Source organism: Amblyomma maculatum, chromosome 4, assembly GCF_055883805.1.
Source record: "Amblyomma maculatum isolate TAMU_Amacu chromosome 4, ASM5588380v1, whole genome shotgun sequence".
In the NCBI taxonomy this organism is placed as follows: Eukaryota; Metazoa; Arthropoda; class Arachnida; order Ixodida; family Ixodidae; genus Amblyomma; species Amblyomma maculatum.
This window is the reverse complement of record NC_139347.1, coordinates 153,616,328-153,632,855: the sequence shown is the minus strand read 5'-3', so window position 1 is coordinate 153,632,855 and position 16,528 is coordinate 153,616,328. Positions and strand designations below refer to the sequence as shown.

General features: G+C 47.8%; 1 long non-coding RNA gene across 1 annotated transcript; it reads left to right on the top strand.

Annotated features, from left to right (window-relative positions):
- Positions 1 to 219: 219 nt before the first annotated feature.
- Positions 220 to 13,953, top strand: LOC146193317 (uncharacterized). Its single transcript, XR_014706821.1, has 3 exons — positions 220 to 233; positions 13,393 to 13,457; positions 13,552 to 13,953. It is a non-coding gene; the product is annotated as an uncharacterized LOC146193317 (long non-coding RNA).
- The last annotated feature ends 2,575 nt before the right edge of the window (positions 13,954 to 16,528 follow it).

Here is a 16,528-nt window from a genome sequence, read left to right as displayed (position 1 = left end):
ATGGAAGCAGAAGCTGCCGTTCTATGGGAGGATACTGCGCAAACGCCAGGCAGTTGTCGGGGCTATTTGAGTCCCGGCGGTTCTTGCCGATACCGCCACAAAGTGGTGCTGCTTACGTACTGGCAAGAGGCTTTGTGCTGCTATGGGAGGGACCACTGCACGACGCCTGGCAGATGTCGTGGACGGCTCAATAGCCACTGGTATTGCCCTGGCCGCCACCAGCGTTGCTGTGTGTACGTTTAGTAGTGTGTAATGGCTTGGAAGTTTCTTTATTGTTGAAGAGGGGGGGGGGGGGGGGGGGCATAGGTGGTTATTAGGAAGGGCCCGTATTCTATACTATGTGCGATTAGAAATATTTTGTATATACAATTAAAACGCAGAAAAAAAATAGTTGATGCTGCTACTGAATGAAATCTTTTAGCACTATACTCCTATTTTTTAGCAATATAGTTAGTTGGTTTATAGCGACTTTAGCCCTATATTTCTCTTTTTTCGTCTATTCTTCTAGGAAAATAATGGAACGCGACAGCTCAATCATTTTCGATTTCTTCTCTGGAACCTCCCGCCATGCCCGCATTGTATCCCAAAGTCCGAGCGTTTGTCTCTGGAAATAATTGCTTTCTGTTCAGAACCACTTATGTTCAGGGGTTTCGATATTTTTCACTGAACTTCCCGGTAGATTCGCCTACTGCGAAGCAAAATTAACGGAGGGAATATTCTTTGCGCCAAGGAAGTAACTAGATCCTTGGCTTTCCCGTTGCAGTTTATAATGGCTGTATGGTTTAAAGGATTTTATGTCTCATCCTTACTTTGGTTATGAGGGACGCTGTAGCTCAAGCGATCCGGGAAATTTTGACCAACTGGGGTACTTAAGCCTGAACGCATATTGCAAGGTACGTAGTTTAACATACTTGTCCAGAGTGGTCCGAAGGGGGCTCCACTCTGCCCCTGGCGGCGCCGTAGCGAGCGTCACTGCAATATGTGTTGGCCAGGCAGCACCACTAGCATTGACGTTGCGGCATTCGCGGCCGGTCTAGATAAAGGCCAGCCTCATTTATGGATCGAGAACGCGGGCTTCTTAAAATTTCAACAGCACTGCCAGCTGATCAGCGAGCTTGAAACGGCTAGACAGCTGGACAATGCGTAACGATGAGTTCCAAGCAATGCAATATGGCCAGTAAAACGCGTAGTCAAATTTAAGACCATTTGATAAATGATTGGAAAACGTTCGCAAATGTCGCAAATATTCCTTCATTTGGTTAACAGATTAGCAGCAAGCAACATATTGTGCCATAACGCACTTAAGCACGTGATTATGCAGTTACTTAGAATGCATTTATAATTAAGAGCGAAGCAGATGATAAAAGATGAGAATGAACATTATATGTTGTCACAAATCATTAGTTGTTTGCAAAGCTGAAGGCTTGCGAGACTGAAGAATTTACTATAGGAAAAACGCCTCATCGGCTTGCCGGTTAATGACTATGCTTTGACTAATTCGGAGCTGTGCCCTAAAGAGGAAATAAGTATAAGCAACTCATGGAGAATTCTTGGCGCTATCCCTATTGTCAAGAATTCTCCATCAGTTGCTTATACTTATTTCCTCTCTAGAGCACAGCGTGCTGTAGAGAGGAAATTTCCTCTCTAGAGTACACGTGCTCTCATTCCCCCGTGTACGTTCCCTCTCCCTCCTAACTTAACTAGATTGGAGGAGGTTTCCCTTAGAAGGATAAGAGCTGAGGCAGCCCTTACCACGTCGGTAATATACCGATGGGAATCTGAAGAAGACATCAAACCCACCACATGCCCGAAGTGTTCCAAACCAGCCGTAGAAGTGTACGTTCGCCACCTGCTGTCGAATTATGCAGGGATAAGGGCATCAAGGATAAAGATTCTGCAGGAAGTCGGACATACCAAAACAAGGGAAGAGGACTTCTCAAAATAGCTCACCGACAACAATAAGAGCAGGCGCCTTCTCCGGTACCTTACGTACAATAATTTACACGGGTTTTAAAAATATGCCTTCTGGCAGGCTTGCGCAAAAAAAGAGAAAAAAGTCTGATGGAGAATGTTTTTTTAGAAAAGTGAATATTGAAATTTATTTATCGCAATTGAACACAATAAACAATTTGTTTATTGCGTTTGATTAACATAAATAAATTTCGCACTAACAATTCAAAACTAAAGGACCGAGATACACTTTCTGAAATTGTAGAAAATAAAGTGTTCACAATCGCAAAAATGTCTAAAAAGCAAACTCGGTGTCCGCCGACACAACCTTCTGGAAAACGCAGTTACCAACTAATGAACTAGAATTCTATAATTAGCTCTCTAGTTAGCACAGTACGGCTGATTAAAGTATCAACAAGATGATTCCAAAATTTTTGAGTCGACGAAAAACGAATTTTTTAAGCACAATCAGCGCGTGAAAACCCGGCGCATTGTTTTCTTCACGTAGTCGACACCTTGAGTTTTGAGTGCTCAGCGTCCATACGCGTCATTTCTCTCTGATGTGCCATGGTATGTGCAACGCGAAATGTAAACTGCGTACTCAATCGCGCCCAGTCATGCACCTAATTTTCTTCTGTCGCTCTCAGAAACATCGCCCAGGCGCACGCAGGGAAGGCACTTATACTTGTTTGTGGCACGCGAAGGGAAATATCTCGTATGAAGAGGCACAGCACCACAGACAGTTCAAAGTAGGTGCCGCCGACATTGCGATGCGTCATTAGTGGACGTCATGTGTAGACCAGGAGCGGAGGCCAACTTCATAATTAGCGACAGCAAAACTGCCATCCAAAATTTCGGGAAGAGGAGGATATCGCCGGAGGCAGCCAAAATCCTCACCCGAAGAACACTGAATAGGAATATTCAGTTAATTTGGACACCCGCTCATGCTGTCATCCCTGGTAACGAGGCGGCTCACAAGCTAGCCCGAGCTCTCTACTTCCGGGTAGCCGTCGAGCCCCACGAACACTGGGAATACGACGGGCGTCTGCAAAAGTACGGGGAAATCATCGACCCTTATGATCTGGGACGTAGACTGGTACCCCGCCCAGATATTAGCTAAATAATAGAGGAGCTATCGCGTGGAGGCGGCTACAAACTCATACCTTCATGAACCTTGTCTGGGTGTCTCACGCGCTACCAGATCTTAGGGACAATAATCTGTGCAAAATTAACACTGTGGGGTGCGAGGGACTCTCCACCACATAATTTGGGAGCGCCCACAATCCCTAGGGACAGGACAAAATATAAATGTAGAGAAGCCTGGGATGCCCTGCTGCGAAGCGCGGATCCTGCTATCCAACGTCGTGCCGTCCATCTGGCAGAAGAGGCCGCAACAAGCCAAATGTACACCTGCGAGCCTCTACTCCGCAGGCGCACGACTCCCGCAGGGAAGAAGACGTCCATTTCCGATGAAAATAAAACTTGTGCAGCCAATCAACCAACGCAACCTGAGCCCTTTGAGCTCCCAATTTTGATTTGATGCGGCTGCTTTTCGATGGAGGTAAAACGAAGAGGCGCCCGTGTCTAGGGTGATGTCAGCGCAGGTTAAAGATCCCCAGGTGGTCGAAATTACTGTTGCCCTCCACTACGGCCCCTTTTTTTCTTTCCACTTTCATTCCCACCTTTCTTCATTCCATTACAGCGCATTCCAATACAGAAACATACAGCGTCTTTCCCTTCCCGTGATTACGTAACAACAATAATAATATTGCCAGGGGGCGCTCGGAGTGAAAGACGACGTTGAAGTGAATCGGCTCCGGACTCGCAGGACGTACCTAAACCTTGGACCGTGTAATTCTACCTGTACCGGCTCTGTTAACCTAGCCCCAGTCGCCAACACCGTGACAGATGTGGTGGAGGTCAGGTCTGATGTCCCGTACCCCTACGCTAAGCAGGAGTGCTGGTCATATATTCGTGGAAACGCCCGTTCACCGCACTAGCCGCAGGCAACGAGGCCTACCACCTGAATTTTCCCCCTCGGGCATGACTACCAGTAGCCACGACGTCGTCGCAATGCCTGGCGCGACCCCCACCTACGTGACGTTGCAAAACCCCCGCGTCCCAAAGACCTTTCACGGGGACACCCATGAAGACGTCGACGACTGGTTGCAGCACTACGAAAGGGTAGCTACATTCAACCTCTGGGATGACGCCGCACGGCTTCGAAATGTATATTTCAGCCTCGAGGATGGCGCTCGGACGTGGTTCGAGAACCATGAAGAGCAGCTGTCGTCTTGGAGTGAGTTCAAACGTCATCTTGCGGCAACTTACGGAAGCTCAGATCGCCTCGAACGGGCCGAACGCGCTCTACACAGTCGGATCCGAATGCCTAACGAAACCGTCGCGGCGTATATCGAAGACATGACGCGCCTGTTTAAGCGTGCGGATCCTACGATGTCCGAGGACAAAAAGCTGCGCTACCTCATGCGTGGCGTCAAAGAGCAGCTTTTCGCTGGCCTGGTGCGCAGCCCGCCGAAAACTGTTGCAGAATTCTTTGCGGAAACATCCACTATAGAAAAAGTGCTTCAGCAGCGAGCTTCGGCGCGGGATCCCACCATCCACGCCGCCTCCGTCTCTGCTGAGTTCCCATCGCATAGCATGGACACATCGGCGCTACGGGAGCTCATACGTTCCGTTGTGCGCGACGAACTCCGACTGATGTATGGCACACCTCAACCAGCTCCTTCCTCCATCGCCAGCGTTGTCCGCGACGAGGTGCAGCAAGCGCTCCGGCCTCCATTTCTAATCGGTGAACCTGGCCCTACTCCTCCTCTTACACCACCAGAGTGTCACCTCCCTACATACTCCCAAATGCTGCAATACTCTCCGCCCTCGTCGCCGTCCCTGATTCCTCCGAACGTAGCTGGGCCGAAAACAGCAGCCCCCGTGATCCAGTACGTCACAGATTCTCGACCGCCTACACGGAAAGCAGACGAGTGGCGTACCCCCGACCGACGGCCGTTATGCTTTCACTGCGGCGAACCGGGTCATGTCTATCGGCGCTGTCCCTACCGTCGACTAGGTCTCGAAGGGTTTTCCGCTGATTCTCCGCGGCCTCGCTACGGCGAACGGCCTCGAGCCGTTGAAGATTTCGTCAATGATCAGCGCCGGATCGTTCCGTCTCGTCTGCGACCATCTAGATCACCGTCACCCAGGTCTCGCCCGTCGCCATCTGCTACGAGTTCCTCATGGGCAGCGCAGGGCCGCTCGTCCAGTCCCCAGAGGGAAAACTGAAACCAGCGACCTTCGGGGGTAGGCTCGCTGGACATCGCGGCGCGGGAGACCCCCCATTGATGCGGACACGGAAAGACTACGGATCGACATTGGAAAAGTCCGTGGTTACCGATCATAACGCCACCTCGACGCCACCACGACGCACCTGCAACCACGACGAATTGCCGGTAGAACCGACGACGAAACGACGCACCCGCAACGACGACGAATTGCCGGTGGAACAAACGACGCAACCGCGCACCCGCAACGACGACGAATTGCCGGTGGGGCACATGACGCAACAACGCACCCGCAACGACGACGAGCTGCCTGTGGAATGGACGCTGCAACAACGCACCTGCAACGACGACGAATTGCAGGTGAAGCAGACCGCGTACACCGACGCAGACCACTCAAAGACGCAGAAGCCTGACATTCGCGAGCAGATTTCGTTGGACATACCCGTAGTACTGGACGGTCGCCATGTTCGAGCTCTGTTGGATACTGGCGCCGATTATTCTATTCTGAGCAGCCAGTTTGCCGCTGTTCTCAAGAAGGTTTTGACTCCGTGGGCTGGCACAAACGTTCGCACCGCGGGTGGTCATCTGATTACTCATCTGGGCATGTGCACGACCAGAGTTCAAATTCAAGAATCAACATTTGTGGTAAGCTGCCTTGTTCTGAAAAGCTGTCCGCGTGACCTGATTCTGGGCGTAGATTTTCTTCGTGAATATGGCGCAATTATTGACCTCCGAAATTCTAAGGTCTCGTTTTCTACTGAGAAAGCAGTGGCCCTCAGCGGTGCAAAGCGACCACTCAATGTGCTTCGAGTTTATGAGGACAGTGTCACTCTGCCACCCCGAACCAGCACCTTCGTTAATGTCAAATGCAATGCCCTTAACGATGGTGACGCAATAGCCGAAACTAACGTATCGTTACTGTTGACACAAGGAGTCTGCGTGGCCCGCAGTTTGATACATCTTCACCGTGGTCAGTCCAAGGTACTTGTTACAAATTTTTCGCACGAGTATCGGCACCTTTTTCGTGACACTTCCGTAGCTTTCGCCGAACGCATCTCTGATGCCTCCGAGTGCTTGCCCGCAGAAACCGTGCCACCGCCCACATCCCTCGACAATCTCGATGTCAGCTCAGAGCTATCGGTCAGCCAGCGCGACCAGCTGTTTTCATTGTTACTCGAATTCAAAGAGTGTTTTGCATCGTCGTCAAAAGTGAATCAAACTCCCATCGCCAAGCACCAGATCGTGACGTTCGATAATGTGCGCCAAATCCGCCAGCCCCCCTACCGCGTCTCTTCGACCGAGCGCGAAGTTATTAGGTCACAAGTTAAGGAAATGCTCGAAGATGAGGTTATCCAGCCTTCCAATAACCCGTGGTCCTCCCCGGTCGTTCTAGTTAAAAAGAAAGACGGCACGTTACGTTTTTGCGTCGATTACCGCAAACTGAACGCCGTAACCAAGAAGGATGCCTACCCCTTGCCGCGGATTGACGACTCTCTCGACCGCCTTCGGCGTGCAAAGTATTTTTCGTCCATCGATCTAAAAAGTGGCTGCTGGCAGATTGAGGTCAGTGAGCGAGATCGTGAGAAGACGGCCTTCGTCACACCCGACGGCCTTTACGAATTTAAAGTTCTACCTTCCGGCCTGTGTTCCGCGCCGGCCACATTTGAGCGGATGATGGACACTGTCCTCGCCGGCCTTAAATGGCAGTGTTGTCTAGTCTACCTAGATGATGTGGTGGTCTTCGCAGAATCATTTGCACAACATCTTCAGCGCCTGCGGTCAGTACTCGAAGCCCTTCGATCCACTAACTTGACACTTAAGCCACAGAAATGCCACTTTGGCTACCGAGAGCTTAAATTTCTCGGCCAAGTCGTCAGCGCCGCCGGCGTGAAGCCCGACCCTGACAAGATTGCTGCTGTTGCGGAATTTCCGATTCCACGTGACAAGAAAGCTGTTCGCCGATTTCTCGGCTTGTGCAGTTAATACCGGCGTTTTATCGATAACTTCGCTGATCTCGCTGAACCGCTGACTCAGCTCACCCGGGGAGACACCCCTTTTGTTTGTACTCACGAACAAGAAGCTGCTTTTGCCGAGCTGCGTCTCCGTCTCCAATCGCCGCCTGTTCTAGCCCATTTCGATGAGCAGGGGGAGACAGAAATACACACCGACGCCAGTAACATTGGCCTTGGGGCGGTTCTCGTGCAACGTCAAGAGGGTGTTGAACGAGTCATCGCCTATGCCAGCCGTACTTTATCCCGCGCCGAGACGAACTATTCAACTACTGAAAAGGAGTGCCTCGCCATTATTTGGGCTGCTGCGAAATTTCGCCCCTACCTTTATCGTCGCCCATTTAAAGTTGTCACTGACCACCGATCTTTGTGTTGGCTGGCCAACCTGCGTGACCCATGCGGCCGCCTGGCGCGATGGAGCCTTCGCCTACAGTAGTTCGATCTCACTATTGTTTATAAGTCCGGACATAAGCATGAAGAGATGCTGACACGCTCTCCCGCGCGCCTGTCGAGCTCGCTCCACGAGACACGGATGACGCTGGCAGTTTCCTCGGAGCTGCTGATGCTTCAGATATGTCACATCAGCAGCGTGCAGATCCAGATTTACGAGCACTGATTGATTATTTAGAAGGTCAGCCAGCCACCATACCTAAGTGCTTTTCTCGGAGCCTCTCAACTTTCTGCCTGAGAGGTGGTGTGCTTTATAAGCAGAACTCTAGATCCGAGTCAAGAACCTACCCCCTCGTGGTACCCATAGCTCTGAGAGAGGAAATCCTTTCCGCGTGCCACGATGAAGCAACATCTGGCCACTTGGGCTATTCTCGCACACTTGCTAGGATACGACAGACATTCTACTGGCCCAACCTTGCCACTGTTGTTAAGCGCTATGTCAAGAGCTGTCGGCAATGTCAGCGTCGGAAGGTTCCGCAATCAAAGCCTGCGGGCCTCCTCATGCCCATAATACCACCACGAGCACCATTTGATCAAGTCGGCATGGACCTTCTCGGTCCTTTCCCTCGGTCCTCTGGTGGCAACCGTTGGATAATCATCGCCACAGACTATCTGACTCGCTATGCCGAGACCAAAGCATTACCTAGTGGTACAGCGTCTGAAGTGGCCCATTTCTTTGTACACCAGATCATACTACGGCACGGTGCTCCTACCTGTATTATTACTGATAGAGGGACTGCCTTTACTTCAAAAATGATGGCCGAAGTCTTTCATCTCAGTGGTACGGCGCATCGAAAAGCTACTGCTTACCATCCGCAGACCAATGGGCTGACGGAAAGGCTTAATAAGACCATCGCGGATATGCTGGCGATGTACGTCGACGCCCAGCACAAGACTTGGGATGCGATCGTACCATATGTGACGTTCGCATACAATGCGGCAGTCCAAGAGACTACACGTTTCACGCCGTTTCGCCTCGTTTACGGCAGGGAGGTTCGGACGATGCTGGACGCAATGCTCCCTTACCAAACAGATACCGAACTTTGTTCTGACGCCGAGCAGTTTGTCCAAGATGCTGAGCAAGCACGCCAACTAGCACGCGTCCACATCACCCAGCAACAGGACAGGGATTCACGCCGGTACAACCTCCGCCACAGACAAGCTTCCTACAACACCGGGGACCAGGTGTGGGTGTGGACTCCTGTTCGACGCCGCGGCCTTTCAGACAAGCTAATTTGCCGCTACTTAGGACCGTATAAAATCGTGCGACGCATCAGTAAAGTCAATTACGAGGTGCTCCCGGATGGATCAGAGCACACAGGCCGTCGGCTACCTCGTCCAGAGACAGTTCATGTCTTGCGATTGAAGCCGTACTTTGCACGGTGACTGACAAACTACATCTACAAACTATTTTTTTTTTGAGGGGGGGAGGTTACTTTTGTACGCTTGTGTGCACGTGTAACTGTGTGCGTTACGCTTAAGGAGGGAGGAATGCCAGGGGGCGCTCGGAGTGATAGACGACGTTGAAGTGACACGGCTCTGGACTCGCAGGACGTACCTAAACCTTGGACCGTGTAATTCTACCTGTACCGGCTCTGTTAACCTAGCCCCAGTCGCCAACACCGTGACAATATTAATACATATTATTATCATTATTATTATAAAAAGCTTCGTAATTCGGGGCATTGTTAATCTTTCGAAATGCGTTTTTCGTGATTTAAAAAACTGATGTGCCCTCGTTTTGACCACGCCTTCATGACCCATTGGCACCAGGCACTTAACAAATTTTGTTAAAGAATATTTAACGATTTTCTTCTTGGGGGTAGGCAAGAATATTCCTTTAACAAAACTCAGTGCTGGGTTAGTTGGTAAATGATAGTTACGTAACAAGTTACCGCTACATAAATGACACGGACACAGGAAGAAATACACAGGGCGGGTTCTGACTCGTCCAATTTTAATGAAGCAGACACATCTTACATTTATTTTGATATCATCAGAATTTCGATATTGTCATGTCGTGGCTCACAGTGCTCATCTTTGTCATCTTTGCAAGAGCGGCTGTTGGCGAGTAGATTCTCGCATGAGTCTAGCGCATTACCAAGTGAGCGCTCATATTCCCTGGGCCGTTGGTACACACAGCGCCCAGTTTGAACGACAAATATTTTTCCACATTTTAGGGGGTTTAGCAAACTACACCTGTGGTAAACTGCACATACGGATTGCTTTGCTTTATTCCGCAGCCTCACCTCTGAGCCGCCACTGCTGACATCGGGACACATCTAAGCCAATTTGTTTTTCGCCGAAATGTCCAACGGACGCCGTATTTATTGGTGGCCCTATCTGAGATTGTGGGACACCCTATGATTTAGGGTCTCCCCATGCTTTCTTTGGCCTCCCTTTAATCTTCTGCAAGTGTGCTTCGGTCCGAGGCGGCAATACGTCGTGAGGGAACCGTGGTTTACGCAACCCATAAAACTGATGCTCCATTCAGGAAAATAGCGAAAAACGCAACTGGAATCACCACAATAGTCTGTTCCTGCTGAAGTACCTAAATAAGTGAGCCATTTTCGACCCTTTTGCTACTAAAAGTTCCTTGGATGTTGCTACAGGTTTGGCAGTGATTTATACCGCACTACATAATAACCTGTTTATCGCTGTTAAAATTTGCAATTATGACAAACGGCGTAATTTTCTTTCGGAATGAGGCCGGCTTGCTTGCCGACAATTTTATGTTATTTTAGGGTTTTATATAAAAATACATTTATTCAGGTTGACGAACAAAGGTTTTTACAACGCCAGGACATTTGTATCGGTTCATGTGCTGCTCCGGTTTCATGCACTGCTGGCAGTTCCCTGCGCAAAGAGTAGCTCTCTTCTTAAGGTAGAAGTAGTAAAGAAAGAGTCGAAGAATGCTAGGGCGTGGGCCGAAAATCTTTTTTTTTGTCTTTACACACAATGGAACTCCAAATATTTAATCATCAAGCGCTGGCAGCGGAGAACACATTGACATCAATCATTTTGCTCCCTAAAGTCATTATAACCACCTGAGTGGGTCGCGTCATAAAATCAGACTAGGGTTCTCACGCGGCGAATTAGGGCTATACGAAGGCATGTTGAGCGGAAAAAGGGAAAGCTTATGAAAAGTTCGCATGCCAGCTTCTAGAATGCGCTTGCACTGAGACGTCCCTAACCGGCGTAACTTTCAATATAAATGGCTTGTGCAATTGGTGCTTATACTAGAATGAAGGCCCAAATTTTGTTCGTGTCCTTTGCCCACTTGGCACGAACCAGCGCCATGTTAAATGTCTTTTTCCGCTTATAAATATTACTTTTTAATAGAAACAATTTACCAATCACGCTTTACTTCGCAATGACTAAACCTATAAAGGAAAGTCTCCTCAGAGGAGCTTGTCATATGAAAAAAAGATATACTTCGACAGTTGCGGTCTCCGTCAGGGAGCAAATGTCACGATATGTGATTTTCAGACATCTGGTTCGTCGCGCCACGTTAAAGGAACATGTTGACTACTGAATTAACTGTAACAATATAACTAAGTCTGAAGGCTGCAATGCCAGCCAACGTTTTCTCAAATACACATATTATTACGGCAAGTGGCTCTGGGCTATTCATTAGAAGGGCAAGGGAAGTCTTCCATTGCAGATACAAGTGAGGCTACCATTCATGCTGCCTTGCTCTACTCTGAAAATTTATTTTGTATCGTTAAGCAGGGTTTGCGTTTGTAATAACGAGATAGCAAATAAAATTCAGAAGAGATATTCAGCTACACATCGATTCTAATTTATACCTTCAATCAGATATGAAACTTAGTTCATCCATTATCATAATAAATGAGGTCTTGACGTATATACTCTTTTTTGCTGCGATAGCTTACGTTAAAGCTTCCGTTCCTCAGAACATTGCACGTCGGCTTTTTCACCTATTTCAGCACAGATGTCGCTACAAAGCGTTGTCATGATAACTCTGTGAGATACCCTTAGGCAGGCGAACAGACAGGGAGCTGACTGTTCTGACAGCGTAACATCACGAGACCATATTACCAGAGTGTGTTGGTCAGCCATGTCAGTTCAAGGTTTGCCTCTGAGATTGGAGGGTGACCTCGGAGTCCTACCCTACAGTATCCTTCTCCACCTCCACTATGATGCTTCTTGTAATGGGAATGAATAAAACCTGGAGGAGGTTAAGCGGTGCATCTCCCAGAGCAATACACTACTAGCCCAAATGAAGATGTATTGGCGCCTGGTAGCCCGGCTTCACAACAAACACGCTTTTCACATTCAGAAGTAAGCAAGAAAGCTCAAACTCTGGAGTCGGGCCATCAGAGATGGATAAGGAAGACTATGGTGGTCACCGTCAGGCTAGGGCTGAAGATATGGCCCCGCACTATGGAAACTAACGTGTCGTCTATAAGGTCTCAAACATTACGAATGCTGGAGAGGTAACCATCGCTCTAGCTCCTTCCGATTCAAAATCGAAACACGTAGACTCGTTTTGGGCATATTGTTATTATGGGCTGGCTGGAAAGCTCCTCTAGCTCACCGAACACTGAGGAACTATATCGAAGATACCGATCGCACTCCCCGAAGTAGAGGTTGTGCTTGGGGACATCAATGCCTAGCAGGAAACGAATATGAATACCTGGTGGCCCTAGAACTCCTTCACACCGATCGTTCGTATTGGGTCCTCAGAACGTGGACCCTCAAGACGTCTGCGTTTTTTAATTCGAAGGTATTACATCTTAGTTTAAGGACCGGCATTACGAATTTCCACCCCCGGCAAAGCGACTGGCAATGGCGGCTCTTTGTTGCGATTATCCACCAGTGCAATGTTCTGTGAGACGGTACTTCAACGCACCAATTCCTTGCTCACTGACATGTGCCAGCACTGTGGAGAGGCGACTTATGCCTGCCACACAATGTGTCTTGGCAATGCAACTGAGCTCTCTCATTCACCTAACCTTACACGGGAGTAACTGTAGGCGTTTCTGCTTGGTTGTTGAGACCTTGAGGCCCAAAAAGCCTTGGTCAGGATGGCTAAGCTTGTGGACCCAATAAAAGAGGGCACGCAATAGGACCACCCCTCCTTTTCGTGGCGTTTGAATGAACCTCCACTCTTTTTACTCAATAAATACTTTTAACCACCACCCCTATAATTGGATTATGAATTACGCATACTGTTTCTAAACCATGCAGACACGTTCGCACAGTTTGATTATTGCTAGGCTTGATATCAGTGTTGGTTGGTTTTCCACCTAATGTGGTATCTTGCAAATATAGGCTGTGAGTATGTAGGATAGCAATTATTATAATACTGAATCATCATCATCATCATCAGCCTCACTATACCCACTGCAGGGCGAAGGCCTCTCCCATATTTCTCCACTTAACCCGGTTCTGTGCTAGCTGCATCCACTTGACCCCTGCGAACTTCTTAATCTCATCCGCCCACCTAACTTTCTGCCGCCCCCTGCTACGCTTTCCTTCCCTTGGAATCCATTTGGTTACCCTAAGCGACCATCAGTTATCCTCTCTTCGCACTACATGTATTGCCCATGTCCATTTCGTCTTCTTAATGTCTACTAGAATGTCGGTAACTTGAGTTATTTCTCTGACCCACTCTGCACGCGTCCTATCTCTTAATGTTACCCCTACCATTTTTCGTTCCATAGCCCTCTGGGATGTCCTCAACTTAAGTAGAACTCTCTTGGTTAGCCTCCACGTTTCAGCGCCATAGGTGAGTACAGGCAAGATGCAATTGTTATATACTTTCCTCTTTAGCGATACCGGTAAGCTGCTAGACATAATCTAATAGCCCTTTCACCATGCAGGAGCTGGAGATTGCACTTGGCACATGTGGGAACTCGGCACCAGGTCCTGACAGGGTCACATATGGAATGCTCAAACACCTGCATACGGGCACGCTTGAAACCCTACTTTGCCTGTATAATAAAATATGGTCCACAGGACGCTTTCCTAAAGCATGGAAGGAAGCGGTCATTATCCCGATATTAAAACCCGGAAAAGAACCCACTCTTGCTGCCAGTTATCGGCCTATTGCTCTAACCAGCTGCTTATGCAAGCTTTTTGAAAAAATGGTAAATCGCCGCCTCCTACATTTCCTTGAATACAATGGTCTTCTTAATCCAAACCAAGCTGGTTTTAGAGCTGGGCGGTCAACAGCTGATCAGCTCATTGCATTCGAGTCTTATGCAAGGGATGCTTTTGTACATAAACAGCATTGTGTCTTTTTCGATCTCGAAAAAGCATATGATACCACTTGGCGCTATGGTATCATCCGCGACCTCTTCTCTCTTGGCATCACAGGGAACATGTTGAATACAATTCGAAGTTACTTGTCTGAGCGGGCCTTCAAAGTTCGTGTTGGCAATGCATACTCAAAGCAGTACATACAGGAAAATGGTGTCCCTCAAGGTGGTGTTCTCAGTTGCACACTTTTCATAGTCAAAATGAACTCTTTAAAAAGTGTGTTGCCAAAAACCATTTCTTGCTCTGTATATGTTGATGACATCCAGATAAGCTTCAAATCTTGCAACTTGGCCATCTGCGAAAGACAGATTCAGCTAGGTGTTAACAAACTGTCCAGGTGGGCTGATGACAATGGGTTTAAATTTAACTCTGAAAAAAGTGTTTGTGTACTTTTCTCTAAGCAGCGTGGCGTCAGACCTGACCCCAACATTACACTGAATGGTCAGAGCCTTGCCTTTAAAAAGGAACATAAATTTCTTGGCATAGTTGTTGACGAAAAACTCTCCTTCATTGCCCACATAAAACAGTTGCGACTGAAGTGTCTCAAAGCAATGAATCTGCTAAAAATTCTCTCTCACCGGTCATGGGGTACAGATCGCGACTGCCTTCTGAGCCTTCTGAATAGTGTAGTTCTATCACGCATAGACTATGGCTCGATGGTCTATGGGTCAGCATCATCCTCTGCACTAAAATTACTCGATCCCGTGCACCACCTCGGCCTTCGCCTCGCTACGGGCGCTTTTCGAACTAGCCCAATTGCTAGCCTTTATGTCGAGGCGAACCGATGGTCACTGCAACGAAGGAGAGAATTTACTTGTGTAACTTATGCTATGAAGGTACTATGCCAACTGAACCATCCATGTCGCCGCCTCCTGCTTGACAAAACTAGCACAGCACTCTTCTCAAGAAAACCATCTCTAACACCGCCATATCCAGTCAGAGTTGCCACGCATATTGAACAACTGGACATTCCGATTAACAGCCTTCATACAACTTCACCAAAAGACCTAATTGCCCCTTGGGAAATGCATGCTGTTAATTGTGACCTGTCGTTCCTTGAAGTGGGCAAACATGCATCCCCTTTTGCCATACAGCGACACTTCATGCTACTTCAGGCGAAGTACACTTGTGATGAATATTACACCGATGCTTCGAAGTCTGCTCAAGTGTCCTGTGCAGCACATGGACCACACTTTTCACTTTCAAAAACACTGAACAGACATACAAGTATATTTACCGCTGAATGCCATGGAATCCTGCTAGCTGTGAGACACATTATAGAAAAGAAAATACAGACATCGATCATCTACACAGACTCCCTCAGTGTTTTAATGTCCCTATCCTTTCGAAAGTGGCACAATAAGAACCCAGTCCTGAATTCCCTTTATAACTCCCTTATGTCTGCCCATAAACTAGAACTTAATATTACACTGTGTTGGGTGCCAGGCCACCGCTGTATACCAGGAAACGAGGCAGCAGATAGGCTTGCTGCAACAGCTGCCCTTCGAAACACTACAGACACTGACTACATATCATATCAGGATCTCAAGCCTCACATCAAAAACACGATCAGACAACAATGGCAAGAGGAGTGGGACATGGCAACGGAGAATAAACTACACACAATAAAACCAAGGATAGGCAGATACACTACAGAAAAACAAAACAGATTCAAAGAAGTAGCTCTGTGCAGGATGAGAATAGGTCACACATACACAACACATTCATACCTTTTAACAAACTCTCCTGCACCACGTTGTTCGAGATGCGGTTGCCGGCTCACAGTACTCCATATTTTAATTGAATGTCCAAGACTGGAACAGCATAGGAGACGTCACTTCCCTGAATTATACACGAAACAAATACCGCCACATCCATCCATCTTTCTTGGCGACCATCCAATGTTTCCTTTAGAAAGACTTTTTAAATATTTATTAAAAGTAGGCTTTTTATACGGAGTCATTTATCAACATGGGCGTCAGCCCATTTCTTTTAATCAAATGGCTTTCTTTTAAAGAAATTGTTGCTGAGGCAACTTATTCTTTTAACACTTACATCTCACCCTTTCAGTTTTACTCAGACCACTAAACACCTTAACTCAATGTTTTTAGGCCCTATACACCACTGCTTTTAGACTACACACTCCGGGAAAACTTTTAGGCCCTATACACCATCATATTTAAGTACTTCATTAAACACCTCACCTCGGACATTTTATCAAATTCAGTGGTGACTTCACCTTGTGTTTTGGCGCTCTTTGGCCAAAGATGCCCTTGCGCCATAAAAAATCAGTCCATCATCATCATCATGCTAGACATAATCTGTGAGTGCTTGCCGAATGCGCTCCATCCCAATCTTATTCTTCTTGTTATTTCCTTTTCATGGTCCGGATCTGCGGTTACTACCTGTCCTAAGTAGACATATTCGCCTACTACTTCCAGTACTTCGCTACCTAATGTAAACTGCTGTTCCTTCCCGAGGCTGTTGAACATTACCTTAGTCTTCTGCATACTGATTTTCAAGCCTACCTTTCTACTT